The sequence below is a fragment of the Leucoraja erinacea genome, unplaced genomic scaffold (genome assembly GCF_028641065.1).
Source record: "Leucoraja erinacea ecotype New England unplaced genomic scaffold, Leri_hhj_1 Leri_1181S, whole genome shotgun sequence".
Lineage (NCBI taxonomy): Eukaryota > Metazoa > Chordata > Chondrichthyes > Rajiformes > Rajidae > Leucoraja > Leucoraja erinaceus.
In genome coordinates this window covers 13849-36020 of record NW_026575431.1, presented here as the reverse complement: position 1 = coordinate 36020, position 22172 = coordinate 13849, and the positions used below count along the sequence as shown (strand labels likewise).

The 22172-nt window shown below is 46.9% G+C and overlaps 1 long non-coding RNA gene across 1 annotated transcript; it reads right to left on the bottom strand.

Moving 5' to 3' along the window:
• Window positions 1-3356: 3356 nt before the first annotated feature.
• LOC129715454 (uncharacterized) lies at window positions 3357-5685 on the bottom strand. The gene is made up of 2 exons (XR_008726502.1): window positions 5611-5685; window positions 3357-3517 (listed from the first exon to the last, which is right to left on the bottom strand). It is a non-coding gene; the product is annotated as an uncharacterized LOC129715454 (long non-coding RNA).
• Between the last annotated feature and the right edge of the window lie 16487 nt (window positions 5686-22172).

The following is a 22172-nucleotide window of genomic DNA, read 5'->3' as shown; positions in this document are numbered from 1 at the left end:
TTCAGGGTGAGGGTTGAGGAGGTGTGCTTGTCTAACCTAAGAGACTGGTGTCTGTTGGTTAGAAAGTCCAATATCCAGTTGCAGAGGGAGGGGTCGATGCCCAGGTCGCCGAGTTTGGTGATCAGTTTAGAGGGTGTAATGGTGTTGAATGCTTGAATCGATGAACAGCATTCCTACGTAAGTGTCTCTGTTGTCGAGGTGGGAGAGGGCGGAGTGAAGTGCCGTTGAGATGGCATCCTCCGTACTCCTGTTCTTGCGGTAGGCAAACTGATAGGGATCCAATGTGGGGGGGTAGGCAGCCTTTGAGATGTGCCAGGACCAGCCTCTCGAAGCACTTGGTGATGATGGGAGTAAGTGCAACTGGGCGGAAGTCGTTGAGGCTTGCCGCAGTGGAGTGTTTTGGCACCGGCACGATGGAGGTGGTTTTAAGGCACATGGGGCCAACTGCTTGGGCAAGTGACAGGTTGAAGATGTCAGTCCAGACGTCTGTCAGCTACGCAGCACAGGCCCTGAGGACGCGCTCGGGGATGCGGTCAGGGCCAGCAGCCTTACGTGCCTAATTTGTCATCCTGCTTAATGCAGGTTAATCCCGCAATAACGGATGACAAATTAGCGGTATCGTGGACAGTGAATAAAGTTATCTAAGATTGACGCTGGGTCTAAATCAGCTGTGACAGAGGCCCAAGTAATGGCAAATGGAACTTAATCAAGTCAAGAGTGTTTTATTGTCATGTGACCCAGATAAAACAATGAAATTCTTATGTGCTGCAGCTCAACAGAATATGGAATCATAATAAATAATATAACAAAAACTCAGAAATAAAAGAACAAACATGTCAAAGAGGATTCTCTTGAACTTCTACAGGAGCACAGTAGAGAGCATACTGACTGGTGTATTGTGGCCTGGTTCGGCAACGTGAACGTCCAGGAGCGGTAAAGACTGAAATCTCCGTAATGTTCTCAGGAAGTAGAGGCGCTGATGTGCTTTCTATATGATTGCATCAGTGTGCTGGGTCCAGGAAAGATTGGCAGAAATCTGCACGACCAGGAATTTGAAGTTTTTGACTCTCTCCACCATAGTCCCATTGATGTAAACAGGATTGTGGGTGGTCAACCTTCCTCTTCCAAAGTCCACAATCAGTTCTTTCATTTTGCTGATATTGAGAGCCAGGTTGCTGTGCCAGCAGCATATGGTCAGTCCCTCGATCTCACTTTTATACTCTGACTCATCACCATCTGTAATTCAACCCACAACGGTGGTGTCGTCAGCGAACTTGAAAATGGAGTTTGCACTATGTCCGGCTACACAGTCATGAGTATAGAGCAGGGGGCTGAGCACGCAGCCTTGAGGTGCTCCCATACTGATTATCACTGAGGATGAAGTGTTTCTGCCAATTCGAACAGATTGTGGTCTGTGGATGAGGAAGTCGAGGATCCAAATGCAGAGGGATGCGCAGAGACCCAGTTCCATGAGTTTCATAACCAGCTTGGAAGGGATGATGGTATTGAACACAAGTGCACAGTGTTGCATTTTGGCTGAACAGTAAACGTCACCAGATTGTAGGAAGGATGTGGTTTTGCTGGAGATTCAGCAGAATGTTGCTTAGACTGGAGGACTTTAGCCATGGGGAGAAATTGGAGAGGATTTTCTTGTTTTCCTTGCAACAAAGGAAACTGAGGAACATCCTGTTGCAAGTATATGAGGTTATGAAACACATGAAACACATAGAAATTAGGTGCAGGAGAAGGCCATTCGGCCCTTCGAGCCTGCACCGCCATTCAATATGATCATGGCTGATCATCCAACTCAGTATCCCGTACCTGCCTTCTCTCCATACCCCCTGATCCCCTTAGCCACAAGGGCCACATCTAACTCCCTCTTAAATATAGCCAATGAACTGGCCTCAACTACCCTCTGTGGCAGAGAGTTCCAGAGATTCACCACTCTATGTGTGAAAAATGTTCTTCTCATCTCGGTTTTAAAGGATTTCCCCCTTATCCTTAAGCTGTGACCCCTTGTCCTGAACTTCCCTAACATCGGGAACAATCCTCCTGCATCTAGCCTGTCCAACCCGTTAAGAATTTTTGTATATTTTTGTACATAATTTTGTACATAATTTTTGTACATAAGGCCTTTGACAAGGTTCCACATGGAAGGTGGTTAAGAAGGTTCAATTGTTGGGTATTAATAGTGGAGTAGCAAGATGGATTCAACAGTGGCTGAATGGGAGATACCAGAGAGTAATGGTGGATAACTGTCAGGTTGGAGGCCGGTGACTAGTGGGGTGTCTCAGGGATCTGTGTTGGGTCCACTGTTGTTTGTCATATACATCAATGATCTGGATGATGGTGTGGAAAATTGGATTAGTAAGTATGCAGATGATATTAAGATAGGTGGTGTTGTGGATAATGAAGTAGATTTTCAAAGTCTACAGAGAGATTTAGGCCATTTGGAAGAGTGGGCTGAAAGACGGCAGATGGTGTTTAATGCTGATAAGTGTGAGGTGCTACATCTTGGCAGGACAAATCAAAATAGGACGTACATGGTAAATGGTAGCGAATTTAGGAATGCAGTTGAACAGAGGGATCTAGGAATAACTGTGCATAGTTCCCTGAAGGTGGAATCTTGGGTGGGTGGTAAAGAAAGCTTTTGGTATGCTAGCCTTTATAAATCAGAGCATTGAGTATAGAAGTTGGGATGTAATGTTAAAATTGTACAAGGCATTCGTGAGGCCAATTCTGGAGTATGGTGTACAATTTTGGTCGCCTAATTATAGGAAGGACGAGACTAAGTGGGACCAGTTGGGTCCCGGCCTCACACTGGAGGGCTGGACACCCAACACAATATTCCACCTCTGCAGCAATTCCAACATTGCTGGCCAGTGGGAAGGGGTTTTTGGGCTGTCAGAACAGTCACTGAGGGCTGGCAGCTCAGTCACTGAGGGATGGCAGCTCAGTACAATCACTCGGACCTGGCAGGCTGGCGGCTGAGAAACTGTCAGAAATTCTGCCCAAAACAGGTGAGACTGTAAGAGAGGAGGATGAAGAGGGTGGACTGAATGGGTTATTGGGCTGGCAGTTCAGTCACTTACAGCTGGTGGGCTGGCAGTTCACTAACTCACGGCTCGTGGGCTGGCAGTGAAGTCACTCACGCCTTGTACGCTGGCAGTTCACTCAGTCACCTCACCTACCTTCAGCCCACACCCCCCACCCACACTCTGCTCCTTGCCATTCCCCTCCCACTCACACATTCAGTGCATCTCCAAACAACCTCCCCCCCATGCACTCTTAGTGGCTCTCCCACAGAGCAGCCATTCCTGCCTATTAGGTTCTATTGGGATGAAGAACACACAGCATTAAAAGTGCAAAAAGGTTTTATTAAAGTTTAAAATGTGAATGACTCTTAAAATATAAGAACAATTTAAATTTTAAAGATGAGATTTATTAAGTTTTTACTTGTTGTGTCTTGTTGCATCTTGTTGTGTTCTGCTGCTCACTGCCTCTTGATGACTATTTCCTGTTGATAAAAAGAGACAATTTTAATATAGAGAAAGTCAGCGGTCAAATTTTAAGAAGGAAAATCTGAGAATATCTCAGAAGTCTTCATTCAACGAAGCACGCTATTAATGACAACATTCTTGGGCGATGTTCCATCCTTCACGAAACCTTTGACATTTCCCTTCAGATTTCTGTTGAGCTAGTACGTTAGGCCAAACGTACTGGTTTCCAGAGGGCTAGTATGGAGTTTGTGGGCGGAATGGATTTTTCAGCTGGCAGCTCAGTCACTGAGGCCTGTAGTGGGGGCACCAAAATGCTTGGTGTTGCTGAAGACATCTGGAAGAGTTCTGTCCACAACTTCAAAACATTCTATCCTAATCATTGGACATCCATCTTCAGTAGGGGGTGCATCCTATAGCCAGGCGGAAGGCAGTGTCTTGAGGTGGGGGATGTCGGTGGAGGAGGGGGGCAGTGAGCAATTTACTCATGACCTGTGGACTCACTCACTGCCTTGGGATTAACTCATGGCCTTTGGACTGACTCTCACAGCTTGTGGACTGACTGATGCCCAACTTCTGGAGTCACGTCCGACTTATGCAAACTCAAAACTGTAACACCTACATTGAGGAACAGCTACTTCCTGACAGCCATCAAGCTATTAAACATATCAAATAAGCTCTGAACTACGAAATACCATATTATTTCACACACACACACACACACATATTCACATGCACTCACACACATATGCACACACACTCATATTCACACACACATATAATCACGCACACACACACACATATAATCGCACACTCATATTCACTCGCACACATATTCAGACACACACATGTACACACACATACATATAGACACATGCACATATTCACACACACATTCACTCGCACACACACGTAAATATTCACACACACACACACACACACACACACACACAGAGGGAGGTTTCACGGCAGTCGGGTCACGACCCATGACCCGTACTGTTGCTACGCTACACCAAATGGATTACACGTGATGTACTGCAGGTAGGCAGTTACCATTGTTTCCAACTCCATCTTCCAGGGAGATGCTAATCGCATTTCGTTGTCTCTGTACTGTACACTGACAACGACAATTAAAGTTGAATCTGAATCTGAACGTAGCGGGTCCGTTAAAACCCGCCGAAAATGTCCATTTTTGCGCTGCAAATAATTATGGAAATCGGGATGAGCATGTGAGACATTTAGCCTACTTCAGAATTCCAAAAGTGAGGAGAAATGACGGTAGATAGAAGTGAGAGCTGAAGGGACAACAGACAGAGTGCTTAGCGAACATTGGCCGTTTGCTCACTACATTTCATCAACACTAAAGCATTATTAGTGTTTTTTCTTGATTCCTTTGGCATCTAAAAAGTTTCAGAAGTGATAAATCTGGCTGTATTTTTTTTTTTAAATCGCCCATGGTTCACAAGTGGGTTTTTACGTACAAAATGAAAACGCATCTGAAGAAAATTTTACAGCCAGATTCATCACTTCTGAGAATTTTTAGATACCAAAGGAATCAAGAAAAAACACGAATAATGCCTTACTGTTGATGAAATGCAGTGAGCAAACACGATAATTCCAATATTTTCAATCACGATATCTACACAGCCAATGTTTACCAAGCACTTTAGCTGCTGTTGTCCCTTCAATTCTCGCTTCTCTTTTCCTACATTTCATTTCACACACATACACACATATAAATATTCACACACACACACATATAAATATTCACACACACACACACATATTCACACACACACATATTCACACACACACACAAATATTCACACACACACAAATATTCACACACACAAATATTCACACATACACACACAAATATTCACACACACACACACACACACATATTCACACACACACACACACACATAAATATTCACACACACACACACACACACACACACACACACACATAAATACACACACACATATATTCACACACACCACTAAAATATACTGTGCAAAACGAATATTCAAATCGTGCTGTAGAGTCTTTTGGTGAAACGGTTTTGGTTAAATGCTGCTTTTAAATAACGTCCAACAAACACAGACTTACCATAGAGAAAGCAGCCGAATATTTGAGCGAATCTTCAAATCGTGTTGTAGTCCAACGCAGGAACACAACACAACACAACGCTGCAACACAGTGCTGCAACACAGTGCTGCAACACAGTGCTGCAACACAGTGCTGCAACACAGTGCTGCAACACAGTGCTGCAACACAGTGCTGCAACACAGTGCAACACAGTGCAGCAACACAGTGCAGCAACACAGTGCAGCAACACAGTGCAGCAACACAGTGGTGCAACACAGTGGTGCAACACAGTGCAACACAGTGCTGCAACACAATGCAGCAACACAGTGGTGCAACACAATGCAGCAACACAATGCAGCAACACAATGTGGTGCAACACAATGGCAGCAACACAGTGGTGCAACACAATGCTGCAACGGCTGAAACACAATGGCAGCTTTTGCTGAAACACAACCCTGAAACAGAATTGCAGCAAACAAACAAACTTACCAGTAGAATTATGCAACATTTCGTGCACTCCGCTTCAGCGCCATCTTGCCTCCGACCGGAAATGTCGTCGTCGCCGCCATCTTGCCTCCGACAGGAAATGACGTCACCGTCGTCATCTTGCCACAGGCCGGAAACGACGTCATCGCCGTCGGCTTGCCGATAGCCGGAAATTACGTCATCGCCGCCATCTTGCAACCGCCAAAATCATAAAATCAGCCGATTTTAAATTTAAACACAGTTTCTGGTCGAAATAAAAAGCTTCTTTCGCGCATTCCTGGCCTGAAAACGTTGCAACACATGCATTGCAATTTACATCATCATTTCAAACACAATATGCTACATATGCTACATATTCATTGTAGCAGTCCCAACCTCCTGCACTACTTTGTATGAGGCACACTCACCACACACACACACACACTGTGATTAGGTATGTAAGCACTTTAGTATTACTACGCCACACAGACAAAGGAGCTGAATAAAGGAGTACAATAAGGCAACTGAAACAACCTGAATTGTGTCGTTTATTATCAGGATATCAAACACGAAGACACAACATGGTGGCAGCGGTGACTCTCGAGTAAAAAACCGCGCTATTGTGAATCGCTATTGGGAATTAGGAACAGCGGCTGCAGAGAAATTGATTTTTTTTTACTACGTCTTTGTGCACCCGCCTAACAACACAAGATGGCGGCCTCCACAGCGGCTGTTGCCGCAGCAATGAACCTCCACCCTACGATGAACTGGGACGCCGATGACGTGGTGGAGGCGTTCAAGAAATTCAAACAAAAGAGCCAGCTGGCATTCAAAAGCTTCCTGAAAGGAACTACAGATGAAGAGAAGGTCAGTTATATTTTACTATGGCTCGGGGAGAAGGGTCTAGACATTTTTAACAGTTGGAGCTTAACAGAGCCCGACTGCAATAATCCGGGAATAGTCCTTGAAAGGTTTGCGAACCATATGGAGCCCAAATCAAACCACAGAATCCATCGGTATGAGTTCCAAGGGCTAAGACAAGACCCACAAGAAACAACCGACACTTTCCTGTCGAGACTAAGGAACGTGGCCAAGAAATGCAGATTTGGTGATGAAGATGACAGAATTGTCGACCAGCTAATATGGGGGTGCGCCCACCAAGAGGTCCAAAAGTCCCTAATAGGGAAAGACACCCTCAACCTAAAAGACGCCGTAGATGCTGCCAGAGCTTTCGAAGCCACATGGAAACAAATGTCCTCCCTCTCCCTTCAAGTTGGCTCATCTCAGAGCAGCACCAGAGTGAATATAGACGCTCTCTCAAAACGTGACCCTGGCTCCACCTTAAAGGCTCCAAAGCAGAAATTTTCTAGGCATGCGAACAAACAAGCAAGCCAAAGAAGCTGCTGGAACTGCGGTACAGAGCATGCATTTGATGATCGCAGGGAGTGCCCAGCATACGGGACTACCTGCAACTCCTGTGGGAGGCCTAACCACTGGAAGAAAATGTGTAGGTCAACAAAATCATACAGCACCAAGCCAAAGCAGCAATGGTCAAAGAACGATAGAAATACGAGAAGGAAACAAATACACGCACACGTCCAACAGGAAGAGGAGATAACCTCAGATACCTCTGAGGAAGAATTCCTTTCCGTTGGGACCATTGACGTCCACGAAATGGGAAACAACAAACCACATAGCAACAGAGATGAAGCATATACTATAATACAACTACAGAAAAAAGTGGGAAAGAAAAGAACAACGATTAATCTAAGGCTCAAAATTGATACTGGAGCCCAGAGCAATATCTTACCAGTCAATCTTTACGGAAAGATATTCCCTGAACACATGACACAAGATGGCAGCGTCAGGAAAGGAATCCTTGGAAGTAGCGATGTAGTCCTAGCTGCATACGGAGGTTCCATAATCCCACAGCTAGGCAAAACAATCATAGCAGGAACATACAAAGGGAAAGAAGTGAAATGCCCCTTCTACATCACTAAATCGAAAGGACCTGCTATTCTCGGCCTGAACACGTGCCAAAGACTGAAGATTGTGTCAATCAACCATGAAATCAAGACAAACTCCTGCAGAATTGACAGAAACATACCCATCAAAAACCGGCCGCCCATCAGGAACAAAAAAGAATTGATTGACATGTACCCAGAGTGTTTTGACGATACCGTTGGTTGTTTTGAGGAATACGAATACCATATCACAGTAGACCCCAGTGTGAAACCAGTGATCCACCCACCCCACCGTGTTCCCCTTGAACTGAAAGAGAGGCTAAGGGAACAACTAAACGAAATGGAAAAAAAGGGCATCATCACAGAAATAACTCAACCAACTGATTGGGTGAATTCAATTGTTGTCAAAGAAAAGCCAAACAGAAAACTAAGGATATGCCTTGATCCCAGGGATCTGAACAATGCATTGAAGCGCGACCATTATCCAACTCCAACCCTTGAAGAGATCACACCAGCACTGGCCGGTTCCAAGGTGTTCAGCAAGCTGGATGCTAGCAATGGATATTGGAACATCAAAATAGACCAAGAGTCATCAATGCTCACCACTTTCAACACGCCATTTGGCAGATTCAGATTCAACAGGCTCCCATTCGGGCTGAAGGTGAGTCAAGATGTCTTCCAGCGGAAAATAGATGAAACATACAAAGGCTGTAAAGGGGCAATCGGGATAGCAGATGATATCCAAGTATACGGCAGAGATGAAAACACGCATGATTACAACCTCCATGAGGCTATGGAAAAAACTCGAAGAGCCGGCATAAAGCTCAATGCAGACAAATGCATGATCAAAGAAAGGGAGTGCAAATTCTTTGGACTGATTTACTCTGCAGAAGGAGTGAAACCGGACCCTACAAAAGTGGATGCTATCAACCACATGGAGGAACCCAAAGACAAGAAACAGCTAAGAAGTTTCCTAGGGCTCATACAATACATGGGAGTCTTCATACCTAAGCTTGCTAATCACACAGCAAATCTCCGTGAATTGATGAAAGACGATGCTGAGTTTGATTGGTGTGCTTCACATAGCCAAGATTTAAAAAAAATAAAACAACTCATCAGCAAAGAAACGATCCTGCAGTACTATGACAGACAGAAACCTGTAACACTCCAAGTTGATGCCTCCATGAGAGGAGTTGGAGCAGTACTGATACAAAATGGCCGACCTATTGCGTATGCATCCAAAGCACTCACGCCTACAGAATCAAGGTACGCAAACATAGAGAGAGAACTCTTAGCAGTAGTCTATGGCTGCGAGAAATTTCACACTTACCTATATGGAAGAAATTTCGACATTGAAACAGACCACCGCCCTCTAGAACAAATCGGAAAAAAAAACCTCACCAAAGCACCAGCCAGACTACAGAGACTATTACTGAGGCTACAGCACTACGACTACAACATCAGATACAAGCCAGGAAAAGACCTGCTGCTAGCTGACGCCCTCTCCAGACTATCAACACATGACAAACAAGAGATGGAAGGGCTGAGCATAAAGATCCACCACATTGTGAGTGTGACAAGCGTGAAGCTGGAACAGATCAAAGAGGAAACAGCCAGAGATGAAGAACTCCAGCTCCTCACCCAAATGGTAATACAGGGGTGGCCAGAAAAGAGACAACAAGTTCAGCCTCTCCTCCGCGAATACTGGACCATCCGTGATGATATTTTGGTAGAGAATGGAGTCCTGATGGCCGGATCACGAATCATCATACCCAAGTCCATGCAAAAAGAAATCCTTGAAAAGATCCACCAGGGACACTTAGGAATGGAAAAGTGCAGACTCCGTGCTAAATCCGCTGTGTACTGGATAGGCATGTACAAGGACATAGAAAAGCTGGTATCTACATGCCACATATGCCAAAAATACAGGAATTCACAACAGAAGGAGGAAATGACACCCAGTGATATCCCAAGCCGGCCATGGCAAACCATCGGAGCAGACCTGTTCACAGAGAACCAGCAATGGTATTTGATTATGGCCTGCTACTACTCCAAATTCCCATTTGTGAGAAACGTAAAGGATTTGAAAGCTAAAACAATTGTGTCAATTGTTAGAGGGTTGTTTGCAGAGCAAGGAATACCTGAGCAGATCGTATGTGACAATGGAACCCAATTCACATCTCGGGAATTCAGAGAGCTAGCCACCGAATACGGGTTCAAAATCACAACATCTTCACCACATTACCCAAAGGGCCATGGGTTTATTGAAAGGCAAGTACAGACAGTCAAGAAAACACTAATAAAATGCCGAGAGGCAAAGGAGGATCCAAACCTGGCACTTTTATCCTTACGGGCAACTCCACTAAAGGCTGACATGAAGTCTCCTGCAGAAATGCTAAATGGCAGGAAATACAAAACCACCCTGCCAAGCAAAATCCAACCCCCTATCGACCAAGAAGAAACAAGGGCAAAATTGGCAGCTGCCCAGGAGGAGGGGCTGAAACAATACAACAAAAATGCACAGTACTTGCCTGAACTATTTCAAGGCCAAAACGTACATGCTCAGGATCCAACAACAAAGAAATGGACCCCAGCACAAATCACCAGCAGGGCTGGAACCCCAAAATCATATATCATAGAGACAGAACCGGGCAGGCAGTTGAGACGAAACAGAATTCACATCCGCCCGACACCTGAAATGTCAACACCTGCAACTTCAAAGACAACACCAGCAACTCCTAGGACACCACCCACAGCAGCAGCAACACCTACCATTGATGACAACACATACTCACAAACTGCTACCAGTGAGTCATATAGTCAACCAGCACCAACCAATGGCCAGGAAACAACTCAACAAGTTACCAATACATCGAGTGCAACACTGCAGGCAACAACCAGATCTACTAGATCCAGGAGCAACATCTTACCCCCAGCGCGTTATCGCTAGCACTGGAAGGGACAAGTCACGCCAAGACATGACTCTTGACTGGCTACGCACTACCTGAAAGAAAACAAGCATTCCATTATATATTTTGTTGTGTAGTATAATAGAAAGCAGAATGCCACGAATGTGGGCAGAATAATCCCACGGTATCTGCTACAGGATTGCCACCCTCGCTCTGGCAATCCTCTAGTGTTACAAACTAACTTAGATATTTTACTAATTTTTGTTCCTTTCTTTTGAGAAGGGGGGATGTTACATATGCTACATATTCATTGTAGCAGTCCCAACCTCCTGCACTACTTTGTATCAGGCACACTCACCACACACACACACACACACTGTGATTAGGTATGTAAGCACTTTAGTATTACTACGCCACACAGACAAAGGAGCTGAAGAGAAAACTCACTCCCAAACCCATTCACACCCACTCACTAACACTCCCACACCCACTCACAAACACACCCACACACTCACAACCACACTAAATCACCCACACTAACTCACTCACACCCACTCACTAACACACCCACACTAACACACCCACTCCCACACACTCACAACCACACTAAATCACCCACACCCTCACTCGCTCACTCACACCCACCCACTCACTAACACACACTCACTCACAACCACTCACACCCACCCACTCACTACACACACACACACCCACTCACTCACAACCACACTAAATCACCCACACCCTCACTCACACCCACTCACTCACACCCACTCACTCACAGCCACATACACACACACTCACTCACGTGGCATCAAATCAATTCTGCATGAATACATCATCTTCACCGAATAATGAATCAAATCAACTTCGCACCAGCAAAATAACTCAAAACTGCCTTGCTTCAACAACCATCACAAGAATGGACTGTGACAATGCATCTTCCCTAAGTGGGAGTACTGACCACTACACAATTGCTGGGAAGTCAAACCAAGAACATACTCCATGTTATGTGGCACTACAATCATGCTAAATGGGATGGAGTCCGAACAAATCTGGAGGCTCAAAACTTGGTATGCACGAGTTTACTGATTTTGACTTGGCCTCTTTGGCCTGAAATGTTAACTCTGTTACTCTTCTCACAGATGTTCACTGACCTGCTGAGTGTTTCTTGCATTTTATGTTTCTTTGAGTTTCTATCAGAATGTCAACAGCTGCAAGTTCCTGGGTCAGGAATCGTCATATTTCTGAAGATCTGTCCTGAGCTTGCTACATTGATGTAATCACAAGGCAAGCTCATCAACAACTGTACTTCCTTGGAAGATTGAGGATATTTGTTATGTCAACAAATACTCCATTGCAGGTCCACAGATAGAGATTGCATTGACTGGTTGCATTGCGGCCTGGTTTTGCAAATCAAATGCCCAGGAATGGAGATTACAGAGTGCTGTAGACACTGCCTGGATCATCACAGGTACTAACATCCCTAACGTCAAAAGGATTTTTTGGAGGCGCTGCCTCAAAAAGGGCAGTCACTATCATCAAAGACCCGCACCTCCCTGGCCATGTTCTTATTTCATGCCTACCATCAGGAAAGTGGTACAGGAACGTGGTACAGGAAAGTGGTACAGGAACGTGGTACAGGAACCTGAAAACCATGACCTCCAGGTCAAGACTAGCAGCAACCATCGCACTATATATCACAAACCTTGTCAACTTTAAACCAGTCCTGCAATGGACCCGAACTTTACATTCGATACCAGATCCACGTTCTCAACAAACGCTTCTTCGCCTATCTGGGCTCCACTAAGGATCACAAGCTTGCACGTCTCCAGACCAGTCCCTCCATTGACACTCCTCGAATCGACCACTGCAGCTCCACTACAGGACCATGCCCCCTGCCCTACCACCATGGGGCTAAGACACGCAATGCCATAGCTGCCAAGAGGAGCAGCACCCACATCCACCACCGCTACATTGACGACTGGATTGGTGCTACCATCCTGCACTCAAGATACACTTGGACCATCTCCTACATCTCCCTACCTTTTCTTAATCTCACCGTCTCCATCACAGGAGATAGACTATCAACTGACAACGACTCCCACAGCTATCTAGACTACATGTCTTACCACCCTGCTTCCTGTAAAGACTCTATCCCCTACTCCCAATTCCTCCGTCTATGCCGCATCTGCGCCCAAGATGAGGTGCTCCATACCAGGACATCCGAGATGTCCCCATTGATTAGGGACACCTTTCCTCGGTATCCGGCAGCTCCGCTCTTGCTCCCCTTCCCCCCAGTTGTGACAGGGACAGAGTCCCCCAGGTCGTCCAATACAGCAGATAATCCTCCGACATTTTCGCCACCTCCAACGGGATCCCACCACTAGCCACATCTTCCCAATTCCACCACTTTCCACAGAGACCTCTGTTCCCTCTGTAACTCCCTGGTCAACTCGTCCCATCCCAAACCTCCTCCTCTCCATGTACTTTCCCCTGCAACACCTGAGCAGGAGGTGAACCTATACTTCTCTCCTCCACAAGAGGAGCTAACACACTGGACAAGATGGCGGCGCACACAGTTGCGGCAGCTCAATGTTCTTTCGGCCAGTGCTTCGTGCTTTTTGTGTACGTGTTGTTTTTTGTCCTGTGTACTTTCTGTCGGGCGAACAACGTCTACGGCCAGCAGGATCTCCTTAGGATTGGAGCTGGTCACGAGCGGAGTGTTACAGCCGAGTTTGTCTGTTCACACAAGATCCCGGTGGACATAGCGAGGAGCCCCGGCTCTCCATGGATCACCATCCCCGCGGGGAGGAGGCGAACGCGGCGCAGAGAGCGCAGGCAAAAGCGAGGCTGCAGGTGTAGCGCGTTAGCCAGGCTACGGAGGTAGCCACTCAAACCACCGCTTCCCAGCCTGTTTCTCACAAATGCCAGATCCCTCGCAACATCGTGTACTATGTTACATTAAAAACTGCATGGACACTGTCACAGTGGGCAAACGCATCCGGGTCTACCCCAACCAGAAGCCCTGGGTGACCCGGGAGGTCCAGCGGCTGTTAAAAGAGGAACATCGCTTTTAGAACTGGCGATAGGGCTTTATACAGCACGGCCCGAGCTAACCTGAAGAGAGGCATCAGAGAGGCCATATTAGACTACAGGAGGAGGATAGAGGACTACCTGGACAGTAACAACAGCAGGCAGGTGTGGCAGGGGATCCAGTATCTCACCAACTACAAGACCAACCTTGGAGCTGCTGAAGGTGACGCCTCGTTGGCAGAGGAGCTGAACCTCTTCTTTGCTCGCTTTGAAGTTTAGGCACCAGAGACAGCCACATCACACCACATGGTCCACAGCAGCCTAACCCTCAAGATAGAGGAGCATGAGGTGAGGCGCACGCTGCGGGCCATCAATCCAAGGAAGGCTGCTGGACCCGACGGCGTCTCTGGACGCGTGCTGAAGGACTGCGCAGACCAGCTGGCTGGAGTCTGTACGAGGATTTTTAACCAGTCTCTGGCCCAGTCCACTGTCCCACCCTGTCTGAAGACCGCAACCATAGACCCCTTGCCCACAAAAACCCACATTTCCAGCCTTAACGACTACCGGCCAGTCGCACTCACACCAGTGGTGATGAAGTGTTTTGAAAAACTGGTCCGGGGTCACATCACATCACTCCTGCCCCGAAGCTTTGACCCCCACCAGTTTGCGTATAGAGCGAACAGATCCACAGAGGACGCTGTAGCCACAGCTCTCCATGCTGCACTGTCCCACCTGGAGCAGCGGGGGAGCTACGTGCGGATGCTCTTTGTGGACTACAGCTCTGCTTTTAACACCATCCTTCCCCACAAACTGGTGGACAAACTGGGGGACCTGGGACTTCCACACTCCACCTGCATGTGGATACATAGCTTCCTGTCGGGTCGCAGCCAGAGAGTCAGAGTGGGCCATCACACATCAAGGTAGTGTGCTGACTCCACTACTATATAACATCTACACCAATGACCAGCCAATGGACCAGAACACTGAGCAGTTTATCTACGCCGACGACCTCTGTATAACATCCCAAGCTGTAGAAGCGAATCTCACCTCAGCCCTAGATGAGCTACACCTCTACTACGAGCGCAGCCACCTACACGCAAACCCTGCGAAGAACCAAGCCTGCTCGTTCCATCTCAGGAACCGGGAAGCAAACAGACCCCTTAACATCACATGGTCTGGAACACCTCTTGAGCACTGCACCAACCCTGTCCACCTCGGTGTAACACTGGATCGCACTCTCTCCTATAAGGACACGTCAAAAACACCAAACTGAAAGTTAACTCCCGAAATAACATCCTCCGGAAGCTGACCAACTCCAAATGGGGAGCCACAGCACACACATTAAGATCTACTGCTCTGGCCCTGTGTTACTCCTCTGCGGAGTATGCGTGTCCTGTTTGGGAGAGATCATCCCATGCCAAGAAACTAGACCCAGCGTTGAATAACACCTGCCGCTCAATCACTGACTGCTTGAAGCCCACCAACATAAACAACCTGTACCTCCTCGCTGGCATTGCCCCTGCCGATGTGAGACGGGAAGTCGCCAGCTGAGTAGAGATGACTAAGGCCACTAGTGACGAACGCCACCTCCTCTACGGACGTATACCCCCGGCCCAACGGCTGAAGTCCAAGAGAAGATTTCTCAGCCATGTCCAGCCCCTAATAGCATCACAGGAGGAAACCAGACTCCAACTATGGACAAAAAGGCTTGAGGACAACCCCCCTCCTACTGACATGGGTATCCCTCCTTCTAAAGCCCTCCCTCCGGGCTCAGAAGCACCATGGGTCCAGTGGAAGACGCTCAACCGCCTGAGAATAGGAATAGGGCGATCAAAAAGCTGCCATGGCCAAACCACCTGTGAATGTGGAGAAGAGGACCATACAATGCAACACTGACTTGTCTGCCCCCTACTACCCAACCAGTGCAGCCCAAAGGATCTTGCGGTGTTCAATAAAAACGCAAAGGACTGTGTAAAGGAATGGGAAACTGCCATATAACCAACCAGCTTCAAAGACACGAAAAGAAGAAGACTCTATAATCTTTAGAAAATTAAATAGTTCATGTCCAGCATTCAGCTGAATCTGGACAACATTCAGCGTAGACTGAACAGTGGCAAGTAACATTCATACACAGAAGAATCAAAGATCAGCTCCAAAAATGGAGAATCGAACCGCATACAGATGATGTTCAATCGCATTAGCATTGCCAAGTCACACCAACATTCTGGGGTGGTCACTGGCCAGAACTCAACTAGATCAAACACAATGACTGTGGCTACAAGAGGGTCAGGGATTATAGTAACCCATCTACTCATGTCCTGAAGTTTGCAACCAGATGCAAGGCAGGAGCTTGATAGCATTCTATCCATTTGCATCAATTAATGCATCTCCAACAGCATTCCCATAGTTAAGATCATTATTCAAAGCAGCCCACTTGTTTTGCATTCCACTGAAACAAGCTAGATATTCTTTCCCCACACCTGCATTGTGCTAGGACTAGCTTTTATAACTGACTTGCAGGCCAAGAAGTCAACAGGACATTATCACATGTACTACGAGGCAGGTGCTCTCTCTTTTGTGAGACGATGACGGGAGCCAAGAGGCCATCTCCACTTAAAGACTCATCCCTACAGCAATGATGCCTTTCGAAGTACGCTCCAGTGCACAAGTATGTAGGTAAAGTGTGGCACCCAGGGAAGACTTTGTTCTTAAAAGCAAATAGCATGGAGAAATGATTTGTAAGAACCAATAAACAATTGTGAAAATACCACAGCTGAGAAAGGTGGGTATAGGATCAGGAACATTCAGGAGTTAATAAACAAAACCAAAGGTGTATTAAAATGATGATCACTTGTGGTTGAGTTTCTGTTCCGATTGGGAGGATTAATTATGACAGTAACATGAATTAACTAATTTCTCCACCAACAATTCAATCACTATTGTCATAAGCAATTTACCAGATATGATAGTTCCCTACCTCCCAGTTCGGACCCAAGCCAGACTATCGGTACCGACTGGATATCTACCGGCATACACAACAATTCTCTAACGGGGCACTGAGATCTACCCTGGCCGCGATGCGCCGGCACCAGCAGGACCTCGCATTGACTCTCCCGAAACTTCGGGCCTCACTCACCCAGACCTGCAACGGACCCCAACTATACTTCATCCGCCGGAAGATCCACCTCTTCAATCAACGATTCCTAGCCCACCTTAACTCCACCAAGGACCTGAAATTAGCCCGCCTCCAGGCCGCTCCCACCGCCGACACTCGACCGCCCGCAGGCTCCGGCCCGCGCCGCCTGCCTGAGTCCAGCGACGCCATCTTGGCCAAGATGAGTGCCTCCAGTACTCACCAGGACACCGCCTTCGCTGACCTCCACGTCGATGTTGCCACCGACCTTCACCTGCCCACCGATGACGCCCAGCCTCGCCGCTTCAATGGTAACTCGGACTTTCTCCCCCTCGCCGATTCCTCCGACTATCGCCACCATAACGCGACTGCCGAACCTCGCCTCCCCCCGGGGCCGCCTAACCTCATCGCCGCACCGGGCCCATCCGACATTCCCGCTGCACTGGGCCCGCCGAATATCACAACCGCACCCGACCACTCCGACACCATTTCCATCGCAGGTGATAAACTTCTGACTGACATCCACTATAAACCCACTGTAAGGACTCCATCCCCTATTCCCAATTCCTCCGTCTACGCCGCATCTGCTCCCAGGATGAGGTGTTCCACACCAGGGCATCGCAAATGCCTTAATTTTTCAGGGAACGGGGGCTCCCCTCCCCTACTATAGATGAGGCTCGCACCAGGGTCTCCTCCATACCCCGCAACACTGCTCTCTCTCCCCATCCCCCCCACTCGTCACAAGGGCAGAGTCCCCCTGGTCCTCACCTTTCACCCCACTAGCCGGCACATACAACAAATAGTCCTCCATCAGTTTTTTGCCACCTCCAACGTGACCCCACCACTCGCCACATCTTCCCATCTCCCCCCCCCCTGTCTACCTTCCGCAATTCCCTTGTCAATTCTTCCCTTCCCTCCCGCTCCACCCCTTCCCCGGGCACTTTCCCTTGCAACCGCAAGAGATGCTACACCTGTTGCTTTACCTCCCCCCTCGACTCCATTCAAGGACCCAAGCAGTCGTTCCAGATGCGACAGAGGTTCACCTGCACCTCCTCCAACCTCATCTATTGCATCTGCTGCTCTAGATGTCAGCTGATGTATATCGATGAGACCAAGCGTAGGCTTGGCGATCGTTTCGCCGAACACCTCCGCTCAGTCCATACTAACCAACCTGACATCCCGGTGGCTCAGCACTTCAACTCCCCCTCCCATTCCATATCCAACCTCTCTGTCCTGGGCCTCCTCCACGGCCAGAGTGAGCAACACCGGAAATTGGAAGAACAGCACCTCATATTCCGCTTGGGGAGTCTGCATCCTGGTGGCATGAACATTGAATTCTCACAATCCTGTTAACCCTTGCTGTCTCCTCCACTTCCTACCTCAGCCCTCAGGCTCCTCCTCCTTTTTCCTATCATCTCCCCGCCTCCACCCACCCCCCTATCAGTCTGAAGAAGGGTTTTGGCCCGTAACATTGCCTATCTCCTTCGCTCCATAGATGCTGCTGCACCCGCTGAGTTTCTCCAGCATTTTTGTGTACCTTACCAGACATGAAGCTGAGTAATTTGAACTAATCCATCTAGTGTTGGATGCACTTGCACCAACAGTTACTTTGGGAGATGCAAGATCACTTCATGAGAGTGAATCCGCAGAAAGCACAGATGTGGATGGGGTCCCTGGCCAGAGTGTGGGAGTATCAAATACAATGGAAGCAAAGGATCACTGGGATTATTTCTAATGCAAAAACTGAAGCCAGAGGGAGAAGAGCCATCTTGCTGGAAGTAAGTCTGCATTTTAACAAGAAAAAGGTTTTATTTCGAGAGAATTAGAATATAAAAACAGGGATGTAATGCTGCGGTTTTGGAAGGCACTGGTCAGACTGCATTTGGAGTATTGTGAGCAGTTTTGGGCCTACATCTGTGGTGGGGGCTGACTGTGCCGACATCCAGAGGTGGTTTACGAGAATGATCCCGGGGATGATTAGGTTAATGTATGAGCGTTTGACCACTCAAGACCTGTACTCACTGGAGTTTGGAGGGACGGGAGAGGACCTCATTGAAACTTACAGAATAATGATAGGCCTGGATAGGGTGGATGTGGAGAGGATGTTTCCACTAGTGGGAGCATCTCGGACCACAGGGCACAGCCTCGGAATAAAAGGACATACCTATAGAAAGATAAGGATGAATTTCTTCAGTCAGAGAGTGGTGAATCTGTGGAATTCATTGCCACAGGTGGCTGTGGAGGCCATGTCATACTTAAAGCAGAGATTGACATGTTCTTGATTAGGAAGGGTGTCAAAGGTTATGGGAGAAAGTAGGAGAATGGCGTTGGGAAGGAAAGATAGATGAGCCATGATTAAATGGCAGAGTAGACTCAATGGGGCGAATGGTTAAATAAACTCAAATGACTTTTGAACTTGTAAATGGATTTTAAATCGATGATTCAGGCAGGATACGTCACATTTACCACTCTGATGGTGACACAAAAACATCTAGGCTTTGCAAGTTAGGCAATTTGTAATGGGATTATTAGTTTAATTAAAGCAAAAGTGTTTTGTATATTTCTGGCAGGAGTATTTTGTGGTATTATCAGATGCTTGTAATCATGGGAAATATTAATGCAGTTTGTCACCCATGTTTACATGCAATTCTACAGTAGTTTTTAATGTCCAATGTTCTAATGACAGTCTAGAGTTGTCTATGACTTGTGTCTGAGTCCTGTCATTGGTTGGAATGACCAGTACCTAAAACCAAGCATTCCACATCACCTCATCAGTGGATTCAATGCTACACTGCACGATGTGCTACATTAGCAACCGATAAGGAACAGTAACCCAGCTCTCACCTCTAGAATTCCATGTAAACTAAATGGTACAATTTTATGGGGGATGTTGGGACAGAGACTGCTGCAGATGTACAAAGGCAATTTTTAACAATTGCAGAACAAGTTGGTTGAGTAGTCAGTTTAAAAAACGAACACAGAACCTTTGGAACAGAGAAGCAAAGTATAAAAGCAAGGTATGCTACGTTTTTACAAATCGCTTCTACACAAGTCTGTTCGACTGCATTAAACAACAAGAATGGTATCAAGATGAAAGGCTTCACTTCCATAAAAAATCCAAAGAAAGTGGGATTGTCGTGCTTAGAAAAGGATAAAAGAAGTGTTCATAGATCAGTCACGTACATACGCTTCTTGCCAAAGGCATAAAGGTTTCCAACCAAGGGATACTGATTTAGTGAAAAAGAATCAAAGGTAATACTTTTGATCTATTACGTGAAATAGCCAGGCATGTGTAAAGTATGCCTGGGAATCGTGAGACAATTCATTAATGACGTTGCTTGCCAGATTACAATTCATTCTTCATTACAGAAACTAAACAAGCATATGGCAAATTTGTTGTGCCTCAGCATTCCGTCCCTCCCTCCCTCCTGAATATAACATTATATTCCGTGCCATAAATACTTTTCTATACCTCAATTAGATGATCTGCACAACATCCTTCTTCAAAGCTAAAAGCATAATCAATTCAGTTCCTCCAATATTTTTCTTGACATTAAATTAGACCTTGACAGAGTAGTACCCAGGCCATCCCAGAGTAACAAATGCCCTACTTACGAGAAATCCATACATGCAGAAAAGCTCCAATATTAAATTCAAAAGTCCCATGTACATACATACGTTCATTTCTAGGAACTAGTTTTGTCTCTTTTAACATTGTTCCTTCTTGTCAGCATGATGTGTTTTTTAATGCCATTCATTACAAAATGGTAAACATAGACTGATTTTTGTCTATTTTCTGACATGTACAAAAATTAACATCTGTACAAATGGAATCCATTTGTTAGTCAGGGAAGGCCTGTGCTCAGATTAATTTATGCACATTTGCTCCAAATCCCTCATTAACCCTCCCACCAAAATTCCTATCGAACATGGCAGTGAAAGTACCAACTGACCCACAGCATCCAGAAAGCCTTTTGGGGAGATCGCTCCAGGTTTCCACTGTGTTGTGTGAATCAGACATCTTGCCAGTTTCAAGGAATCGTAGAGTTGATGACATAGAAGATGGAGTCCGTGCCGGCTGGAAAATAGCTGCCCAAATTCCAGAACTTGATCCATAGCCTTTCAGGCAGGCGCACTGTTCATCATCTTCCAAAATTCCGTAGGTTGCAGAATGGTTCACACAAATTGGAAGAGAGCAAATGACGCCTCACTTTTTCTGGAGAGAGGGAGATAGAAAATGAGGAACCGCAGGTCAGTTAGGCTGGCATCAGCATTCTGGAAATGCTAGACTGTGGACTTAAATTAAAGATATGGTAGCAGGGTACATAAAAACTAAATAAGTTAGCAGATGCTGCGCACATTTACAACTAGCACACCAAAGATAAAACATATTGCAGGGCTCAAAATTAATGGTTGCCCAATTGCCAATGGCCACCTAAAGTGGGAATTGTGGCGGCTCCTAAGGGTCGTCCCATTATACTGCCGAACCCCTCGGCACAGGAGTGGTGCAGTCCGGAGGCGGTCCTTAGCCGGAGGGTATAAAAGGCAGGGTTTGGGTGCCATCTTTCCCTGGTTTCGTCTTCCCCTGAACCGGGAGGAAATAAAGTATAGTGCTTCTCAAACTGCGGACTACTTGCCTCATTTGAGACCCACGCACTACATTGGTGACCCCCGACGCTCCATTGGCATCATGATGGAGACCGAACAAAGCCCTACCTCCTCACACGCCAGCCCGACCCTATCTCTGGACGCGGTCTCCGTGAAACTGCCCAGCTTCTGGACCACACGGCCGCACATCTGGTTCCAGCAGGCGGAGGCCCAGTTCAACCTGCGGGGCATCACGGTCGATGCCACCCGCTTCTATTACCTGGTGGGAGCCCTCGACCAGGATGCGGTGGAAGAAGTATCGGACTTCCTCGCAGCCCCCCCGGACAATGATAAATATCTCGGCCTGAAACAACTCCTGCTCCAAATTTACGGACTAAGTAGGATGGAGCGGGCAGGTAGGATCCTGCATATGGGTGGCCTGGGCGACCGGCGGCCATCTACCCTCCTAAAGGAAATGGTGGCATTATT